Below are 16,363 nucleotides of genomic sequence, written 5' to 3' on the forward strand. Positions count from 1 at the left end.
CCCACCACCTTCAAAGGCCCGCCTGATGCACGCCCCCTGAAACGCTGACATGCATCCTCCTCAACATGCGATCCCTGCACCGAGACACCGTAGAAATCTGGGACCTGCTCGACACCCTCTCGCCCGACGTCGCCTTTTTCATGGAAACCTGGACCAACGCCTCCTCCGGCCCCGACATCTCCATCCCCGATGGCTACAAGATCCAGCGAAAGGCCCGCCCCTGCCGCCCAGGAGGAGGACTCGCCATTGTACACAAGACCCCCCTCCAACTCACTATATCCAGCACGAGTGACCCCCTCTCCAACAACGAGCACCTCCACTTCCAGAACCAGACCAGCCCCAAGACCATGCTACGTGGCACCCTCATCTACAGACCGCCAGGACCTAGCACACAGCCCGCTAACACCATTGCCGAGTTCGCACACACCACGCCATCACCTCCACGGACTACATCCTACTCGGGGACCTGAACTTCCACCTCGACAACGGCAACAACCCCGACACCACCACTCTCCTCGACAACCTCGGACTGAAGCAGCTGGTCAACACGCCCACCCACAGAGCTGGACACACCCTTGACCCCATCTCCAAGGGAGGTTCAAACATCCGTTTTAGCCACACCCCCCACCCCCTCTGGACAGACCACCACTTCGTCCACTTCACCTTCATCCCCACCGCCGCACCCAAGCTGGCCTGCGCCCCCCACGACGCAACTGGAGCAAAGTCACAGAGGAACACCACCCTCCTCCAAACCCCCCCTGGTACCACGACCGACACCAACTCCGCAGCCACATAATTTCACCGCTGGATCTCCTGCTGGGCCGACAAGCTTGCACCCCTTCGCAACCCCGTCAAACAACGCCCCCTGAAGGCCACCTGGTTCACCACAGAACAACAAGAAGCCAGAGGCTCCTGCAGACGCCTTGAGGAAACCTAGCGAAACCAGAAAACCACGGAAGCACTGAAGAACCATAGGAGCTCCCTGAGGGAATACCACCAGCGCATAAGGGATACCAAGCGGGCCTTCAAAAGAGACAAGGTCCAGACCAATGCAACCAACGCCAAAGAACTGTTCAACGTCATACAGCAGTTCACAAAATCCCCCAGCAGAGCCTCGGATGACACACCTTTCCAGAAACTCTGCGACAAGCTTAACTCCTACTTCCATCGGACGATCAAGAGCCTCTATGACAACTTCAGCGAACAGATGCAGACCCCCACCAGCCCCCTTCCCACCGCAGCTGATAAGCCACACATTGTGACCTGGAATCCCGCCACCGTCGAACATATAACAGAGACCATGAAGATAACCCACTCAGGAGCCCCAACGGACCCCTGCCCACCCCACATTTTCCACAGGGCCGCCATTACACCCGAACTAGGACAGACAATCAACACCTCCTTCAGATCCGGCATCTTCCCAGATGACTGGAAGCGGTAGGAGGTGAAATCTCTCGTCAAAAAAACAACGGCCGACCCACTGGACCTGAAAAACTATTGGCCCATCTCTCTCCTCCCCTTCACGGCTAAAGTCACTGAGAGATCATAAACACCCAACTGACCGCCTTTATCGAAGAGAACACCATTCTAGATGCCGCCCAGTCTGGATTCCGCAGTAACCACAGCACCGAGACCATCCTCCTCACTACCACTGATGACATCCGCAAGCTACTCGACCAGGGACATACTGCGGCTCTCATCCTCCTAGACCTCTCCACAGTCTTCAACACCGTTTGACATCGCACGCTCACAGCCAGGCTTCACAATGCGGGGATTCAAGGAACCGCCCTTGAATGGATCCAATCCTTTCTCTCTGGCAGAAGCAGAGGATCAGACTCCCTCCCTTCCTCTCCGAACCCACCGATATCAACTGCCGAGTACCCCAAGGATCTTCGTTCTGCCCCACACTCTTCAACATCTACATGGCCCCCCTCACCGCAATTGTCAGACAGCATGGGCTCAGCATTGTATCCTCACTGACGACACCCAGCTCATCCTCTTGCTCATGAACAACCCTGAAGACACCAGACAGCTGTCTGAAGCTCAATTCAGAGAAGACCGAGGTCCTCATCCTCGGACCCTGCACCTCTGCCTGGGACAACACCTGGTGGCCCCCCGCTTTAGGGAATCCACACACCCCTACAGACCAGACAGAAAACCTCTGCATCATCCTCGACTCTTCCCTCACCATGAACTGCCAGATCAACGCCGTTGCTTCCATGAGCTTCAACTGCCTGCGCATCCATTGTAAGACCTTCAAATGGATCCTCCTCGACTGCAGAAGGACACCCACGTGCTCAAAACCATCAGACTGGACTACGTCATTGCCCTATATGCCGGAACCAATAGAACTCTTCTACACAGATTTCAAGCCATCCAGAACGCCACAGCCAGACTCGACCTCGGGACACCGCACTACGAACACATGACCCAATACCTACGAGACCTCCACTGGCTGCCCATCGAGAAGAGGGTCACCTTCAAACTCCTCACCCACGCTTACAAACCGGTCCTCGGAAGCTTGTTTCTGGTCCAGGGAAGGCATGGCTTGGCAGTTCGGGCTGGACTGTTCCCATGAGGCACAGGGTCAGACTGATTTGCATATAGCCATGTCTGAACTGGGGTGGCAGAGTGGGCTAAAGAACGGTGATGGATCAAACCCAGATCTTTTGATTGGGTGTGAGTGTTTGATTGGTTCAGATGCTCCGTCCATCACCACCCCCTTTTGTACCGCTTTTGGCCGCCATAAGTGTGGCAGGGTATGCTCAGACATGTGTGCCTTGCTCACTTTGCCACTGGATTAAAGCAAGCCGGGCTGATGACAGCTGGAATGCCAGAAACCGGTCCTCGGAAGCTTGTTTCCGGTCCAGGGAAGGCATGGCTTGGCAGTTCGGGCTGGACTGTTCCCATGAGGCACAGGGTCAGACTGATTTGCATATAGCGATGTCTGAACTGGGGTGGCAGAGTGGGCTAAAGAACGGTGATGGATCAAACCCAGATCTTTTGACTGGGTATGAGTGGTTGATTGGTTCAGATGCTTCGTCCATCACCACCCCCTTTTGTACCGCTTTTGGCCGCCATAAGTGTGGCAGGGTATGCTCAGACGTGAGTCCCTTGCTCACTTTGCCACTGGATTCAAGCAAGCCGGGCTGAAGACGGCTGGAATGCCAGAAACCGGTCCTCGGAAGCTTGTTTCCGGTCCAGGGAAGGCATGGCTTGGCAGTTCGGGCTGGACTATTCCCATGAGGCACAGGGTCAGACTGATTTGCATATAGCCATGTCTGAACTGGGGTGGCAGAGTGGGCTAAAGAACAGTGATGGATCAAACCCAGATCTTTTGACTGGGTGTGAGTGTTTGATTGGTTCAGATGCTCCGTCCATCACCACGCCCTTTTGTACCGCTTTTGGCCGCCATAAGTGTGGCAGGGTATGCTCAGACGTGAGTCCCTTGCTCACTTTGCCACTGGATTCAAGCAAGCCGGGCTGAAGACGGCTGGAATGCCAGAAACCGGTCCTCGGAAGCTTGTTTCCGGTCCAGGGCAGGCATGGCTTGGCAGTTCGGGCTGGACTGTTCCCATGAGGCACAGGGTCAGACTGATTTGCATATAGCCATGTCTGAACTGGGGTGGCACAGTGGGCGAAAGAACGGTGATGGATCAAACCCAGATCTTTTGACTGGGTGTGAGTGTTTGATTGGTTCAGATGCTCCGTCCATCACCACCCCCTTTTGTACCCCCCCCCCCTCCCCCCCGGCACCCCTCCCCCTCAATTGCATCCAACGCACTAGGATTGGATTTAATTAGTATCACTACTGACTGGCAAGGTGGCATTCCATACTGTGCCTTATATTCATTCATCTTCAACACTTTTATAGCAGAGTTTGCTTAAATGGTTCTTACAATATTTTCAAATCTCGAACAGAGTATTCGCTCTAAATTCAAGGTCTTTTAGCTACCCTTTATATAGTAATCTGCTACTTTGTAAGAATACTTCTTAGTCTTTGCCATAATTGAACAGGCTGCATGTTGGAAGCGGGGTTTCCTTATAGGAGGAGTCTGACTCTTCCATCAAATTTGCTTCCAAGTTTTGGTCACGTGCTACGTCCAGGTTTGTGTCTTTTCATGATGGCTTTTATGGCGCCGTGTGGGCGTTTGACCTTGTTGTCCTCATCCCAACGCCTCCTACGAAGCACCCACTTAAAATTTACTACAGCATACAGTTGGATGTCTGCATGCGAGTCAGTTCCCTTTACAGTTGGCAGCCTTCACCAGCTTGGAAGTGTAGCTGGGGTCAAGCGTCACTTTCTCTCCCCTAGTTTCCTAGCTTCCCTGCTCTAATTCAGTCAGTGCACTCCTATTTGGTGCAGTGAGCTGAAGTTCACCGTTCACAGTAGTTGACTGATTATCTTAATGCTATCTGGTTGTAGTTAAATTATCTTAAGGCTTGAGCACTTGAAGGAGAGTGATTTATCACATATTTCAACAATTCTAAAGAGTCAAAGCTGTCCGCAGGAAGTTGAGATTGATGAAAAGTGACAGACATGTAATAACGACCAAACAAAAGACCATTAGCATGACTACTTAGGTCACAAACCACAGTGAACACTGCTTCTATCCCCTACCACAGTCTCAACCTTAAGCACCCTATATAATACTAAGGGCTTTTCTAAAGATATAATTAAATTCCAAACGAAAGTGAAAGTAAGCTACAGCAAGCAGCACAGCAAGCTCTGGACCATGGAAAGAGACACATAGAGACAGGAAGAGGAAAATGCCAGTCCTGCAACACCTAATGGCACCCCACAGATACCTGCACAGGTGCAGCGGTCTGCAATAACAGATCTAGGGGCTAGGACTGGGAGTGGGAAAGCAGGGTATCCCTTCCCTGCTCCTCTGCATGAGCACACAAAGGGGTCTGGCACAAGCACGTTAGCTGCTTCTGCAATCACTGATCTTAAGTCACCAATATACAGCCAAATATATAACACAAAGACAGTTTGCACCCACACCATTGTTTAGCACATGCCTCAACATATATTCAAACCATGCATAACGCTTACATAATTAAGTTGCATTTCCTTATAAGTGCAGAAGAGGGTTTTCTGGGGAGCTTGGCTTCTTTCAAAAGAACCAGACTTTAGAAATGCCCTAGTTACGTGCTTCTTTTTCTCATTACACTGAGTGCAGCTTTTCATCGTATAGTCATTACAATATATGTTTGGATCAGGACTGGAGAATAGTTATTCAAGCTAGCCTTTTCAATTTAACAGAGATGTTTAGCTACTTTCCTTTGACGAGATACTCTCCTGACATTTCAAACATGTCATATCTACAATATTTAAGCAGTAAAAAATGGTTAGGGACAGATCATGCAAGAAGAAGAGAGGGAACCTAGGGCTGTGATCAAGCAGCGTAGATCTAAATTAGAGAAAGCTACATGTAAGTGATCAGAGCATGACTACTTGTTCCTCATTGTCAGAAATGTGCTTATTAATTGTGGTGGAGGTTTGCCCTTACCAATTTACTTAATACAATCTGGTGAGGTCAAAAAACAGTTTTTAAGGCATGGATGCTCAATCTCAGATAATCCAAAGAGAAACAAACGTTAAGCGAATATAACATTTTTAAAGTCAAGAAAGCAATACAATAACATTTCCAAAGCAAGGTAGAAAGGTAAAATAAAGCCCCATTGAGCAAAAAGGCACATCGTTAACTGAATTGGACAAGTGGAATCAGAGATATGCATTTTAAAGATCCAGCCATACTGTTTTAGCAAAAAGGCAAAAGCCTCAGAGTGGGACAAACCTGGTAATCTTGCCTACTTACGGTGAAACCTCCCTAAACTAGCATTACCAACTTGTCCCTGGCTTCGATAGGTAGAAAAAAATATATAAGTCCCACTAGCTGCTGGGAAACTTCCTTCTGGTCAATCCTGCAGTCCCTAGCTCCTCAGGGCATGCTTCTAGGCAAAATGTCCCTCTCCAGCCAGGCCCCCTGCAGAATACAGTTCTCTGTGGTGAGATTGACCCTCTTGGTGTCAGAAGTCCTTCTGCTTTGTGAGTCGCTGGAGCACATAAACAGAAAGCCAAACACCTGATCTTTGTAGAGCAGTTCCAATCCCAGCAGAAGTCTGGAATCCTCCTTTTCCAGAACAAGTCAAAAGCCATCTTTTTTTCCAGCAGCACCTTCTTGTTCAGGTGTAGTCTTTTCAGGTCAAGGAATGTTTTGAGGAGGTTATGATGAGGTAAAAGCCATATCCTTTGCACTAACCAGAGATTGGAGATTTTTTCCTATAAAAATTTCTCTACCTTTTTGCTGTGTGTCTACCTCCTGCTGGAGCACTCCCTCTTCACCTTGCTGTAAGATTACCCAGTAGCCCCTGTTTCAAATTGGTGGTAGCCTTCTACTAACAAGTCTGCTCTGTTGTGACTCCCCTATTTTGATGGGTCCTAATCCCCCCTGATTTGGTCCAAACTGTTTTTTTCCTCTCACAGTTGCTGGGCCGAGCTGTTTAGGAGGCTCGAGGAGATATCTGTTGTGTCAAAGCTATGCTTTGTTCTGCCAGGAATGTCTGTCCACTTCTTGATAACTAACCCCTTCTACGTAGCATGAAGTGAACACAACCTTGTTCCTCCTGAAATTAGAGGAAAACTATTGTCACCTGAGCCAGGATCGCTAACTCTTCCATCCAACAATGTGTAATCCAGGTCTGGAGGTGTAATGGAACTGGTTTTAAGCCAGACTCAGACAGAACTGGTTTTTAGTCAGATTCAGGCAACCTAAAATATATTTTTAAGAATTACATTTTTGCCCTATAAGTAGCCAAATCGAAATTTGACATTAAATCAGGTTTTGAAATTTAAGTAAAAAAACCTTTGGACAATTTTGATAGCATTCCCAGGCAGAGATATAGAGTAAATAGTGTAACCACTCACATGCCTGTTCATAGAAACGTCTACTACATCCTACACAACGTTTTATTTGACTAAGAGCACAGTAAACACTACATTCATTGTGGCCTATTTTTATATCTCAGAACCCAAACCTTTAGACGTATATGGCACACATTAGGTGCAAAAATCTGCCCTTCTAAATGGAAAGGCAATTGTGTCTGGCATCTGCAATTGCGGGGTATTTAAACTGCAGCTCGTCATCTAGGCCATTTTGTGCCGAATATGGGGTGCATAAGGTCACATTTCTGTCCACATATGATTTTTGCTTTCAATGCCTTAGGTGCATTTTAGGCAGCATTAACAAAAGACTTAAGTAGAAGTTAAATGTGCCAAATAGGCAAGTCCAATATACAGCACTGAGTGTTAGGGGAAAAAAGGTCCTTTACTGCAGTTTAGTAGTGGTAAAGTGCAACAAGTTCTAAAGCTAGGTAAGCCAGGACAAAAATGATGTAACTCCTCACATTCTTCATCACCGTCATTGCATTTTTTTCTAGAAAACAAACATGTTTTTTTTATAGGACTGAGCGGTCAGTGTTAATACAGTATCAATATCATATAGAACATCTTTACATATAGAACACATTACATTTTTCATGTATTGGTACACTCTCATACACTTGCTCATCAATGTCCGTTCCATTGTTGTTCTCGCATCTCCATCTCCACAGTGGGAGAGGTGCATATCTCCCCTCAGTAAGTGTTCCATTTGCCCCATTTTCTGTCCCACTTCTTGGGGCATCCTCTGGATTTAAACACTTCTTTCTCAACAACCATGCATTTGCCCAGCTCTTTAGCCCATCCCCCACAGTCGGCACCTCAGCTGCACCCCAATGAATAGCAATTGCACATTTCACCAATGTATAACCCAGGGTGACCCATTGCTGTTCCACTACAGTGAGCTCCGTTGCCTCCCAGATGTTCATAAGCTCGTGTCAGCTGGATGTCCTTCCCAATGGCCCTGTGTATAAGTCGTGTGGCTCCATCCCAAAGAACCTTACTGTGTGAGCAATCCCACATGGTGTGGTACAGGGTGGCCTCCTCGAGGCACTGTCTCAGGCAAAATGTATCATCCCAGCGCCCAACCTTCATAAGTGTTGCACCTGTGAAATATGATCTGTGCAGTACTTTCAATTGTACAAGTCGGAACTTAAGAGGAATGGCTGCCTCTCTCGGAGACTAGTGCAGCTTGCCAATCCTCGTCCTCTAATGGGCCTATGTCAGCCTGTCATTTTTCGCGAAGGCTCCCAACTGGGTTTGTCAGGTTGTTGCATATATTGTATATTTCCTATCGCTATGTAATATCGTCCTCCAGCGAATCTCTTTTGTGGGGGACATGGTAGGCAGAGGCAAGTCCAACAGGAATTGACGGGAATCTTCAGCGGTAGTGGTGACCGAGGGAGAATAAATGTGCTCAAAATAATCAACAAAAGCTTCTGCAATCTCTTGTGGGTCCAATATGGTCTGTGTATCACTCTCTTGTGGGTCCGATATGGTCGGTGTATCACTAATAGTTAACCGGGGTGGACTCATCGCTCAGTCACCTCCCTCTGCTCCAGCCAGGCAAGCGGCTTCCCGGCCCTATCCCCGAGCTCATACAGTCTATGCTGGGTTGCCAGCAGCTAATCACAAGCTATAACTATATATTCTAGCTGCTTGACCTGTAATTTATGCTGAGTATCCTCATTTGGAGATTGTATATGGTCCACCTGGAGTGACTGGAGATCGGCTTTCACTTGCTTGTTCTATCTGAGAAAACATTAATAATTGTTTTCCACTATAAAACGACAACATTATGAAATCTGAAGGAGAGAACAGAGGCAACACCCTAGCAAAGCAATTAGAATAATAATTATTTTCTTAAAAAATGATTGCACCACATGCATGAGCGCAGATATACATCAAACAAATGCATAACATTAGTCTCTCAATGGCAACATCATTTTTCAATCTCAGGAAGTCAGCCTCCTCATCAAAGGAGGTGCTTTTTGTTTGCACACACAAAACAAACCAGTGGGCAAACCCAGTGTTCATAGGAACTAGAGTAAATGTGGATGTAAAAATAAAAAAAAGGTAATTTGGATTCTTTTGGCTGCTATACTATATTGGAGAGCCTCAATGCATCCTAATATGAACTCCACCTATCAATAAATGAACAATATGTGTCAATGGTTACATAAACATGTATTATGGACACACAGAATGAACCAAAAATCAAGTTTGTTAATAGATGCTCCTAGAGAAGGTGCAAGTGAAATAGTGAAAAAGTGATAAGTGCTTGAATATAAATGTGCAAAAACAACAGTTGATGGACATAATGCAGAACAATGTCATACATTCACCCCAGTACAGAGATCTGGGCCTAAATCCATCGTTTTTTTGCTCACCACACCACCCCAATTCAGACATGGCCATATGCAAATCAGCCTTGACCCTGTGCCTCATGGGAACAGTCCATCCCGAACTGCCAAGCCATGTTTTTCTTTGGACCGGAATCAAGCATCCTAGGACCGGTTTCTGGCTATCAGCCGTCTTCAGCCATGATAGCTTGACTCCAGTGGTGTGGAGAACACGGGACTCACGTCTGAGCATACCCGTCCCACTCTGGGTGACAAATGCAAAAACAACAGTTGATGGACAGAAAGCAGAACAATGTCATACATTCACCCCAGTACAGAGATCTGGGCCTAAATCCATCGTTTTTTTGCTCACCACACCACCCCTATTCAGACATGGCCATATGCAAATCAGCCTTGACCCTGTGCCTCATGGGAACAGTCCAGCCCGAACTGCCAAGCCATGTCTTCCTTGGACCGGAATCAAGCATCCTAGGACCGGTTTCTGGCTATCAGCCATCTTCAGTCATGATAGCTTGACTCCAGTGGTGTGGAGAGCATGGGACTCACGTCTGAGCATACCCGTCCCACTCGGGGTGACAAATGCAAAAACAACAGTTGATGGACAGAATGCAGAACAATGTCATACATTTACCCCAGTACAGAGATCTGGGCCTAAATCCATCGTTTTTTTGCTCACCACACCACCCCAATTCAGACATGGCCATATGCAAATCAGCCTTGACCCTGTGCCTCATGGGAACCGTCCAGCCCGAACTGGCAAGCCATGTCTTCCTTGGACCGGAATCAAGCATCCTAGGACCGGTTTCTGGCTATCAGCCGTCTTCAGCCAGGATAGCTTGACTCCAGTGGTGTGGAGAGCACGGGACTCACGTCTGAGCATACCCGTCCCACTCGGGGTGACAAATGCAAAAACAACAGTTGATGGACAGAATGCAGAACAATGTCATACATTCACCCCAGTACAGAGATCTGGGCCTAAATCCATCGTTTTTTGCTCACCACACCACCCCAATTCAGATATGGCCATATGCAAATCAGCCTTGACCCTGTGCCTCATGGGAACAGTTCAGCCCGAACTGCCAAGCCATGTCTTCCTTGGAACGGAATCAAGCATCCTAGGACCAGTTTCTGGCTATCAGCCGTCTTCAGCCAGGTTAGCTTGACTCCAATGGTGTGGAGAGCACGGGACTCACGTCTGAGCATACCCGTCCCACTCGGGGTGACAAATGCAAAAACAACAGTTCCCATGAAGCACAGGGTCAAGGCTGATTTGCATATGGCCATGTCTGAACTGGGGTGGTGTGGAGTGCAAAAAAACAATGGATTTAGGCCCAGATCTCTGTACTGGGGTGAATGTATGACATTGTTCTGCATTCTGTCCATCAACTGTTATTTTTTAATATAAATGTGAGCATAAGCTCGAGGCCTATTGGGACATTATCATACGTTCTGGTGATAGAAAACTTTTCCACCAATTTAGAGTGGGAACACTCCCTCTGAAACCGTTTACTAAAAAGTGACGGGATGACCAGGATTTTAAATGTGACACTTATTTAACTGAGGACGAAACTCTATCGCATGTCCTGTTTGTGTATCCTGCACACAAAATCCCTCGGCTGAAATGGCTCAAGCCGGTTTGTACAAAGTTTGGAACTAGATCTTGTGAAACGGCCCTGCGTATTTTAAAAACTGAAACTTCTGAAGTCATAGTTGTTGCTATGGCTAAGTTTCTGAGGTGGACTTGGGTCCTTAGAAGGAAAAATCTGCAAGGCATTATGTAATCTATCTGCTTATGCATTGGTAAACTCAAGATTCCCCCACGCCATTCAGTCCAACATTGAAGACTGTAACCAAGCCCTGTGTAATTATGCATTAATAGCTTTTGACCCTGAATTCTCCCTTTTAACCCCTTCACTGCGGCCGCGATTTTTCCGCTGTGCGGTAAACAAAAGAACAGGGCGGGGCCGTGACGAACCCCAGCCGTCATCCGCACACGCCCACCACGGGGCGTGACGGCTGGGTTTCGTCACCAGCATGGGAGGGGTTAAACCTAATCATTGTTTTAACAGCCTTGGAATTTTATATGACATGCTTTTTTAACAAAACATTCTTGTATGAAATGTTATGTATTTTTATATCTTATTGTATTCGTCTTAATGTGTCTTTTATGATTGATTATGATCGAATAAAGACGGAATTGAATTGATAAGTGCACCAAAAATATATTCAAAGTATTATGGTAACATAGACAAATGTATCAATAGTGCAGACGTATACAGGTTTAGGGGTCTAATATCCCCAATACTGAGTGACCAACTAACATGTTTTCAACGTCTCGACCCACTTTGTGACTTTGAACGGGTCTTCCTCAGGACAAAAGAACAGGCAGCATTCTAGGTTTTTCAGTATATGACAATGTATGAGTCATCACTCGACTATCAATAGGTGTAATAGCCCAGGCCTGTTAATTATGCGTAGTCTGGTGTGACACTTGGAGGAAGGACATGTCTATCTCAGGCATGTTCAAAAATGCCGTGACCACCTCAATTTCTGAGTGTCATCCAGGTGCTGTACATTCCACTATAGCAGGAACATTTCTAGCTGACTAAGTGACTAGTAGTCTTAGCCATGGTCTGCATCGTACGACCTCAACTGAATGAGAGAGCCTCCATACATGCAGAGCCTCATATATGACAATTAGCATGTGTAGCTCATCTTTGTGTCACTGAATACTCATCATGTCCAGAGAAAACAGAAAAAAATAGTCATGGGTAAAAAAGCAACATCAAAAGAGAAAACTGTAAATCCACTGTGGCTGCACATGAGAAAGAATGAAGATATAATGATACCCAGCTCCTGTTTCAAGTGTTCAAAAGACAGAACTATAAATGAGAAGGCAAGAAACATTTGCTCCAACATAAATTTAGTACGTACAATGGACTGATTTCAATCTAAAACGTCAAAAACATATGGACATAAAATGTTTGAACTTAAAGAAAAGTGAGAACAATCTGCCCTGTTGGGAATTATTGCAGTGCAGGTGACTTCAGCAGGTGTGTGGAACAATGGGATTAGGTACGTAGTAATTGCGGCACTTTTCTTTGGCGTTGTGCAGCCCTGCTTTACAGGTTATAAACACTCACGCAAATATGCTTTCTTTTCTATGCATATTTGCATGTGTGAAATGGCAGATTCGAGCAGTAGTGACGTCAACTGATATTTTCTATGTTCTCCCTCGTGCTGCTTTTTGAGATAACATTGAAATTACCTCTTGATGAATATCAAAAATGCATTCTGAAATGCATCGAGGAGAATATAAAATTGTTCATGTTACTAAATATCATAATTGTATTGATCATCGGAACATGATTAATCAATTACTCAAAATGTAATGAAAAAGAGACTGCGAAATGCAACGTAAACAAATCTGTGGGTTAAGATTAAACATTTTCTTTGGAGATTTCATTAAGATAGTTTTATTTTCTCAAGCGGTGCACAATGTATCGTGGAACAAATCAATCGGTGCAGGCTTTTCAGGCATCATTCAAATCCATGACTAGTGACTTTGCAGTAAACTTTCATTTTATTGCTGAAAACCTAAAACAGTTAATCTAATAAAACATTAAAATGCCTTACATTCCCCTTGGTATGATTATTCCTAATCAAAAGGCCACCCATTACATCATATTAGTAAAATCTTAACCTAATGTTTGCGTAACCCAGATCGTAAAATATTGTTGATGAGTCATCCAACCAAGCACCGAAGCTCATGAAACTTATATATCTTTATTAAAATCAGGGCCAAAAAAAGCTATCCTAATTAATGCCATATAGATTAATAGAAAGCAAACTGGAACATTATCAACCCAGTAACACACTAATCAGTAATCAGAAACACAATCGTAGTCTGTAAAAACATTCTGGGGCTTATTTACAACCCCTTGTGCCAGCGATGCGTCACTTTTTAAGCGCAAGGGGCTGGTAAATAAGCCCCTCAATTTAAAGTGACCAACCGTTCAGATAACACAGATAGAAATTTACCTACAATGTGCCACAGTCTCATATTATTGTCCTGTTATTTGTTATTTGTTACTTTAGTTTGTATAGCGCCAACTCACCCACAGGTCTCAAGACGCTTTCAGACCAAGAAGACACAACAATTCCCAGCTAGAGGAAGAATAAGATGATCAAAAGATTAAAGGGAACCTAAGGCTTCCCTGAACAAAGTTGTTTTCAACTGCTTTCTGAACTGTAAAAGATTGGTCTCTTTGGGGAATTGGCAACGCCTGTGTTGAGAAGGACATTAAAGCTTATCCACTCGGGGATGTGGGGCTCGCAGTAGCATGTTTCGGGCCAAGACTTGTGGGAGAAGTGAGGGTCTCACAAGAATTGCAGCTCCTGTATGTTAGACAGTAATCCTGTGTGTGGGTTGTCTATATGGCTGCACTCAAGTTGCCATATCTACTAAGTTTCAGGAAATTCACCTAGAGTGCTTTTAATCTGGTCAGTTGCCACTGCAGCTACAGGAATTGATTATGGGCATCGATTCACCAAAATACAGGGGTAGCAGACGTAGCATCACGCATCCTTTGACCTTAATGACATCATAGGAAGTAACATTATATGACCTATGACCCAGTATCTTCCCGGGCAGTCATGTCAAATGACATTAACCATGATGAAATCACAATATTTGACACTGCTGAATTTCCATAATAAATGCATAATTAATTCAACAACATCATACAAACAAATGCCCATTTTAGAACCACCTATATTAGTTTGCTAACATGATCTTTGAGAGTATTACTGCATATGTTCCCTGAATTGTAGATATCCAGCAAAGCGAATGAACCAGAACTCTTTTAGAAGGGCTTTTTTTGTGTGTGGGGGGGATCCCCAGAAACATATGGAAAAAGTTGGGTCAAATAGTGTATTCTAAAGCTCAATTTTCACATACATTTGCTATAAAGCCATAGGCTTTCTCTGATGCCAGGAATCATAAAGCCAGTGGTAGTCTCAAGGGGCAAGCACGGGAATAGCATTCCACTGAGTATTCAACGAACCTAGTAAATTAATTAAAAACATGGCAAGTTTAGATTAAAACTTGTGCTCTTGGGCAAAGACTAGAGCATGAGGTTTACTAAGAGACATTATAGAGTCAAAACTATTCACATGTTTACACAACTCCAGTGTAGCGGTTCTTACACTGTTGTATGTGGATTGTTTATGGGAATACGTTTATAGTATTCTGCTGGTGGTTTATACATATGTACATATGTTGTATGTTAACCACTTTATTTGTGTGTTTTATGTCAGAGTAGCAAAGCATACCCAGAAAGTGCTGGTAGGGTACTACAGGACAAACCACTTCAGACCAGAAGGTTCAACAGGTTCACCGTGTGTAAGTGGACTCAACCTGCCATCATATACACGTCACAATATTTTGCATGTAGACTTTTGTAACTCATGCATATGCTTTCCTGCTTGCAGTTCCAAGATCTCCAATGACCCGGTATACCAAAAGACCAAGGGGCAGATTTACAAGCCCCTTGCGCCACTTTTGCGACATTTTTAACATGGGAAAAGTGACGCAAAAGTGGCAGAAGCGGCTAGTAAATATGCCCCCAACCCCAGGACGCCCTTTTGAAGATTCAAACTGATTAGATTTCCCAGTTCTTTTAGATCTCTTCCCTTCACCCTTTCCCTAGTCAGTGCCTGATTATGGACGGAGAGTCAGTAGAACTGAGTGGGGGAATGTGTGCTCGATGTTGCTTCTACAAACGACAAATCTCTAGTTTGTGACTGGGTATTGCAAAAGTTTTGAAAAGTCTGATGTTTCAGTCCTTTCACCATGGCAGATCCTACTGTAGTTCCCAGCTTACTCCTTTCTTAACACCTCATTATCTCGAACGGGAGGGCTCATTAACAACCGTTTAAGCATTTTGACAACAATTGCTTCAAGAGATCATACATTTGATCCCATTTTGAGATAAAAGTAAGAATGCATTATATCTATGAGTTGTAAGCACTCAAATGTGTCATATGTAATTAATGCTAATAAAGGAATGATGCATACATGAAGTGCCTCACGTGTAATAGATACAGTTTATAAAATCAGTATTTAAATTGTGACCAATGGGGAAATTTGATATACATAAGATATGATTTAGCATGAAACTAATGAAGTGAAATGTGCAAACTAACCTTTTGAAGATTTAGGAGGTAACACAACATTATGTTCACTTGGGAGCCTTTTTTTCATCAGTCCTAATAGCTTTTGCGTTATTCATGTGAAAAGAGGCTTCGTTTTTATGCATTTACACTCTTCCTCTTTACACTTCTGCACGTATTTGTAACCCAGTGCACTTGCTATAGTTGGCTATCATTTTGAGGCCTGGTGTGTAGTTTAGTTTAGCTTCAAGTGTAATTTCATACTAGCCTAATGTTATATTTCAGTGCAGTCTCACATTCTATTTATGTTTAGCCTTCACTGTGGAATGTTTTGTTGCATTTTGTTTCCACTGCACGTTTGGATAAAGCCTTCTTAGAAGAGGAGGGTTTGTGTTTTGTAAGATAGCAAGTTATGAGAAGATGGAGTTGGCAGATATAAAAAACAAGTTACTTACCTGTACACTTTGGTTCTCCAGTATTGAGATCTTTCATAGATGCACATGCTTTAATCTTCCTCGTCGTCATGGTGGGAGTCCCACGGTACTTAAATGAGCAGAACTATAGAAGTACATTAGAAACCATTAAGAAAGAAAATACATGTTAAAACCAATCTGCATCTTTACGTTAGATCCAAACTTGGACCATTCAGAGACAAGCCCAAGGCCCATTCTCCCCTGAAGAGCCACCAGACCTCAGATTTTGCGCACAAGTGTGCCCAAGTGAAAAGTCGTATGAGGTAAAACGTGGCAAGCCTAAACGGGGAGGTGTGAGGGCCGCATGTGAATCTATGACGATCCTAATACTGGAGAACCACAGTGCACAGGTAATTAACTTGTTTTTTTCCAGTGTTGAATCTTTCACAGATTCACATGATCGAATT

This window comes from Lissotriton helveticus, chromosome 5_1 (genome assembly GCF_964261635.1).
Source record: "Lissotriton helveticus chromosome 5_1, aLisHel1.1, whole genome shotgun sequence".
Classification (NCBI taxonomy): Eukaryota; Metazoa; Chordata; class Amphibia; order Caudata; family Salamandridae; genus Lissotriton; species Lissotriton helveticus.